The 5,000-nt window shown below is 47.5% G+C and overlaps 2 non-coding genes and 12 pseudogenes across 2 annotated transcripts; all 14 read left to right on the plus strand.

Annotated features, from left to right (window-relative positions):
* The first annotated feature begins 52 nt into the window (after positions 1–52).
* LOC149297131 (5S ribosomal RNA) lies at positions 53–171 on the plus strand. Its single transcript, XR_016275461.1, has one exon. It is a non-coding gene; the product is annotated as a 5S ribosomal RNA (ribosomal RNA).
* A 324-nt stretch (positions 172–495) lies between these two features.
* Positions 496–614, plus strand: LOC149297132 (5S ribosomal RNA; annotated as a pseudogene).
* Positions 615–821: 207 nt separating this feature from the next.
* Positions 822–940, plus strand: LOC149297133 (5S ribosomal RNA; annotated as a pseudogene).
* A 272-nt stretch (positions 941–1,212) lies between these two features.
* On the plus strand, positions 1,213–1,331 carry LOC149297134 (5S ribosomal RNA; annotated as a pseudogene).
* A 207-nt stretch (positions 1,332–1,538) lies between these two features.
* Positions 1,539–1,657, plus strand: LOC149297135 (5S ribosomal RNA; annotated as a pseudogene).
* A 262-nt stretch (positions 1,658–1,919) lies between these two features.
* Positions 1,920–2,038, plus strand: LOC149297136 (5S ribosomal RNA; annotated as a pseudogene).
* A 287-nt stretch (positions 2,039–2,325) lies between these two features.
* LOC149297137 (5S ribosomal RNA) lies at positions 2,326–2,444 on the plus strand (annotated as a pseudogene).
* A 233-nt stretch (positions 2,445–2,677) lies between these two features.
* LOC149297138 (5S ribosomal RNA) lies at positions 2,678–2,796 on the plus strand (annotated as a pseudogene).
* Positions 2,797–2,987: 191 nt separating this feature from the next.
* On the plus strand, positions 2,988–3,106 carry LOC149297139 (5S ribosomal RNA). Its single transcript, XR_016275462.1, has one exon. It is a non-coding gene; the product is annotated as a 5S ribosomal RNA (ribosomal RNA).
* Positions 3,107–3,391: 285 nt separating this feature from the next.
* On the plus strand, positions 3,392–3,510 carry LOC149297140 (5S ribosomal RNA; annotated as a pseudogene).
* Positions 3,511–3,719: 209 nt separating this feature from the next.
* On the plus strand, positions 3,720–3,838 carry LOC149297141 (5S ribosomal RNA; annotated as a pseudogene).
* A 245-nt stretch (positions 3,839–4,083) lies between these two features.
* On the plus strand, positions 4,084–4,202 carry LOC149297142 (5S ribosomal RNA; annotated as a pseudogene).
* Positions 4,203–4,409: 207 nt separating this feature from the next.
* Positions 4,410–4,528, plus strand: LOC149297143 (5S ribosomal RNA; annotated as a pseudogene).
* Positions 4,529–4,751: 223 nt separating this feature from the next.
* Positions 4,752–4,870, plus strand: LOC149297144 (5S ribosomal RNA; annotated as a pseudogene).
* Positions 4,871–5,000: the final 130 nt, after the last annotated feature.

Here is a 5,000-nt window from a genome sequence, read left to right on the forward strand (position 1 = left end):
CGACAAGCAGCAGCAGCAACAGAATAAGAGAAGTAAAATAAAAAGCTCTCATGCCTACGGCCATACCACCCTGAAAGCGCCCAATCTTGTCTGATCTTGGAAGCTAAGCCGGGTTGGGCCTGGTTAGTACCTGCATGGGAGACCACCTGGGAATACCAGGTGTTGTAGGCTTTTTCTTTTCTCACAGTCCGGTTAGAACTTGTTGCCATGTTTTTCTTGCTCATCATCAAAACTTTAAACTATTATTTGAACCTTCTCACCTTCTCACCTTCTCACCTTCTCACCTTCTCTGTCCTGTCCCAGGGCTTATAATTCTTTCTGTCTGACGACAAGCAGCAGCAGCAGCAGCAGCAGCAGCAGCAGCAACAGCAGCAGCAGCAACAGCAGCAGCAGCAACAGCAGCAGCAGCAACAGCAGCAGCAGCAACAGCAGCAGCAGCAACAGCAGCAGCAGCAACAGCAACAGAATAAGAGAAGTAAAATAAATAGCTCTCCCGCCTGCAGCCGTACCACCCTGAAAGTGCCCGATCTCATCTGATCTTGGAAGCTAAGCAGGGTTGAGCATGGTTAGTACCTGGATGGGAGACCACCTGGGAATGCCAGGTGTTGTAGGCTTTTTCTTTTCTCACAGTCCGGGGAGAGCTTTTTGCCATGTTTCTTGCTCATCATCAAAACTTTAAACTATTATTTGAACCTTCTCATCTTCTCACCTTCTCACCTTCTCACCTTCTCACCTTCTCTGTCCTGTCCCAGGGCTTATAATTCTTTCTTTCTGACGACAAGCAGCAACAGAATAAGAGAAGTAAAATAAAAAGCTCTCCTGCCTGCGGCCATACCACCCTGAAAGTGCCCGATCTCATCTGATCTCAGAAGCTAAGCAAGGTTGGCCTTGGTTAGTACCTGGATGGGAGACCACCTGGGAATACCAGCTGTTGTAGGCTTTTTCTTTTCTCACAGTCCAGGGAGAGTTTTTTGCCATGTGTTTCTTGCTCATCATCAAAACTTTAAACTATTATTTGAACCTTCTCACCTTCTCACCTTCTCTGTCCTGTCCCAGGGCTTATAATTCTTTCTGTCTGACGACAAGCAGCAGCAGCAGCAGCAGGAGCAACAGCAGCAGCAGCAGCAGCAGTAGGAACAGCAGCAGCAGCAGCAGCAGTAGGAACAACAGCAGCAGCAACAGAATAAGAGAAGTAAAATAAAACATTCTCCCACCTGCAGCCATACCACCATGAAAGTGCCCGATCTCATCTGATCTTGGAAGCTAAGCAGGGTTGGGCCTGGTTAGTACCTGGATGGGAGAGCGCCTGGGAATACCAGGTGTTGTAGGCTTTTTCTTTTCTCACAGTCCGGGGAGAGCTTTTTGCCATGTGTTTCTTGCTCATCATCAAAACTTTAAACTATTATTTGAACCTTCTCACCTTCTCACCTTCTCACCTTCTCACCTTCTCTGTCCTGTCCCAGGGCTTATAATTCTTTCTTTCTGACGACAAGCAGCAGCAGCAACAGAATAAGAGAAGTAAAATAAAAAGCTCTCCCGCCTGCGGCTATACCACCCTGAAAGTGCCCGATCTCATCTCATCTCGGAAGATAAGCAAGGTTGGGCTTGGTTAGTACCTGGGTGGGAGACCACCTGGGAATACCAGGTGTTGTAGGTTTTATCTTTTATCACAGTCCGGGGAGAGCTTTTTGCCATGTGTTTCTTGCTCATCATCAAAGCTTTAAACCTTTATTTGAACCTTCTCACCTTCTCACCTTCTCACCTTCTCTGTCCTGTCGCAGGGCTTATAATTCTTTCTGTCTGACGACAAGCAGCAGCAGCAGCAGCAGCAGCAGCAGCAGCAGCAGCAGCAGCAGCAGCAGCAGCAGCAGCAGCAGCAGCAGCAACAGAATAAGAGAAGTAAAATAAAAAGCTCTCCCGCCTGCGGCTATACCACCATGAAAGTGCCCGATCTCATCTGATCTCGGAAGATAAGCAAGGTTGGGCTTGGTTAGTACCTGGATGGGAGACTGCCTGGGAATACCAGGTGTTGTAGGCTTTTTCTTTTCTCACAGTCCGGGGAGAGCTTTTTGCCATGTGTTTCTTGCTCATCATCAAAACTTTAAACTATTATTTGAACCTTCTCACCTTCTCACCTTCTCACCTTCTCACCTTCTCACCTTCTCTGTCCTGTCCCAGGGCTTATAATTCTTTCTGTCTGACGACAAGCAGCAGCAGCAGCAGCAGCAGCAGCAGCAGCAGCAGCAGCAGCAGCAGCAGCAGCAGCAGCAGCAGCAGCAGCAGCAGCAGCAACAGAATAAGAGAAGTAAAATAAAAAGCTCTCCTGCCTGCTGCCATACCACCATGAAAGTGCCCGATCTCATCTGATTTCAGAAGCTAAGCAAGGTTGGGCTTGGTTAGTACCGGGATGGGAGACCACCTGTGAATACCAGGTGTTGTAGGTTTTTTCTTTTATCACAGTCCGGGGAGAGCTTTTTGCCATGTGTTCCTTGCTCATCATCAAAGCTTTAAACCTTTATTTGAACCTTCTCACCTTCTCACCTTCTCTGTCCTGTCCCAGGGCTTATAATTCTTTCTGTCTGACGACAAGCAGCAGCAGCAGCAGCAGCAGCAGCAGCAGCAGCAGCAGCAGCAGCAGCAGCAACAGAATAAGAGAAGTAAAATAAAAAGCTCTCCCGCCTGCAGCCATACCACCCTGAAAGTGCCCGATCTCATCTGATCTTGGAAGCTAAGCAGGATTGGGCCTGGTTAGTACCTAGATGGGAGACAGCCTGGGAATACCCGGTGTTGTAGGCTTTTTCTTCTCTCACAGTCCGAGGAGAGGTTTTTGCCATGTGTTTCTTGCTCATCATCAAAGCTTTAAACCCTTATTTGAACCTTCTCACCTTCTCACCTTCTCTGTCCTATCCCAGGGCTTATAATTCTTTCTGTCTGACGACAAGCAGCAGCAGCAACAGAATAAGAGAAGTAAAATAAAAAGCTCTCATGCCTACGGCCATACCACCCTGAAAGCGCCCAATCTTGTCTGATCTTGGAAGCTAAGCCGGGTTGGGCCTGGTTAGTACCTGCATGGGAGACCACCTGGGAATACCAGGTGTTGTAGGCTTTTTCTTTTCTCACAGTCCGGTTAGAACTTGTTGCCATGTTTTTCTTGCTCATCATCAAAACTTTAAACTATTATTTGAACCTTCTCACCTTCTCACCTTCTCACCTTCTCACCTTCTCTGTCCTGTCCCAGGGCTTATAATTCTTTCTGTCTGACGACAAGCAGCAGCAGCAGCAGCAGCAGCAGCAGCAGCAGCAACAGCAGCAGCAGCAACAGCAGCAGCAGCAACAGCAGCAGCAGCAGCAACAGCAACAGAATAAGAGAAGTAAAATAAATAGCTCTCCCGCCTGCAGCCGTACCACCCTGAAAGTGCCCGATCTCATCTGATCTTGGAAGCTAAGCAGGGTTGAGCATGGTTAGTACCTGGATGGGAGACCACCTGGGAATGCCAGGTGTTGTAGGCTTTTTCTTTTCTCACAGTCCGGGGAGAGCTTTTTGCCATGTGTTTCTTGCTCATCATCAAAACTTTAAACTATTATTTGAACCTTCTCATCTTCTCACCTTCTCACCTTCTCACCTTCTCACCTTCTCTGTCCTGTCCCAGGGCTTATAATTCTTTCTTTCTGACGACAAGCAGCAACAGAATAAGAGAAGTAAAATAAAAAGCTCTCCTGCCTGCGGCCATACCACCCTGAAAGTGCCCGATCTCATCTGATCTCAGAAGCTAAGCAAGGTTGGCCTTGGTTAGTACCTGGATGGGAGACCACCTGGGAATACCAGCTGTTGTAGGCTTTTTCTTTTCTCACAGTCCAGGGAGAGTTTTTTGCCATGTGTTTCTTGCTCATCATCAAAACTTTAAACTATTATTTGAACCTTCTCACCTTCTCACCTTCTCTGTCCTGTCCCAGGGCTTATAATTCTTTCTGTCTGACGACAAGCAGCAGCAGCAGCAGCAGGAGCAACAGCAGCAGCAGCAGCAGCAGTAGGAACAACAGCAGCAGCAACAGAATAAGAGAAGTAAAATAAAACGTTCTCCCACCTGCAGCCATACCACCATGAAAGTGCCCGATCTCATCTGATCTTGGAAGCTAAGCAGGGTTGGGCCTGGTTAGTACCTGGATGGGAGAGCGCCTGGGAATACCAGGTGTTGTAGGCTTTTTCTTTTCTCACAGTCCGGGGAGAGCTTTTTGCCATGTGTTTCTTGCTCATCATCAAAACTTTAAACTATTATTTGAACCTTCTCACCTTCTCACCTTCTCACCTTCTCACCTTCTCTGTCCTGTCCCAGGGCTTATAATTCTTTCTTTCTGACGACAAGCAGCAGCAGCAACAGAATAAGAGAAGTAAAATAAAAAGCTCTCCCGCCTGCGGCTATACCACCCTGAAAGTGCCCGATCTCATCTCATCTCGGAAGATAAGCAAGGTTGGGCTTGGTTAGTACCTGGGTGGGAGACCACCTGGGAATACCAGGTGTTGTAGGTTTTATCTTTTATCACAGTCCGGGGAGAGCTTTTTGCCATGTGTTTCTTGCTCATCATCAAAGCTTTAAACCTTTATTTGAACCTTCTCACCTTCTCACCTTCTCACCTTCTCTGTCCTGTCGCAGGGCTTATAATTCTTTCTGTCTGACGACAAGCAGCAGCAGCAGCAGCAGCAGCAGCAGCAGCAGCAACAGAATAAGAGAAGTAAAATAAAAAGCTCTCCCGCCTGCGGCTATACCACCATGAAAGTGCCCGATCTCATCTGATCTCGGAAGATAAGCAAGGTTGGGCTTGGTTAGTACCTGGATGGGAGACTGCCTGGGAATACCAGGTGTTGTAGGCTTTTTCTTTTCTCACAGTCCGGGGAGAGCTTTTTGCCATGTGTTTCTTGCTCATCATCAAAACTTTAAACTATTATTTGAACCTTCTCACCTTCTCACCTTCTCACCTTCTCACCTTCTCACCTTCTCTGT

This window comes from Sceloporus occidentalis, unplaced genomic scaffold (genome assembly GCF_023333645.1).
Source record: "Sceloporus occidentalis isolate IW3139 unplaced genomic scaffold, rSceOcc1.0.p SCAF_38, whole genome shotgun sequence".
Lineage (NCBI taxonomy): Eukaryota > Metazoa > Chordata > Lepidosauria > Squamata > Phrynosomatidae > Sceloporus > Sceloporus occidentalis.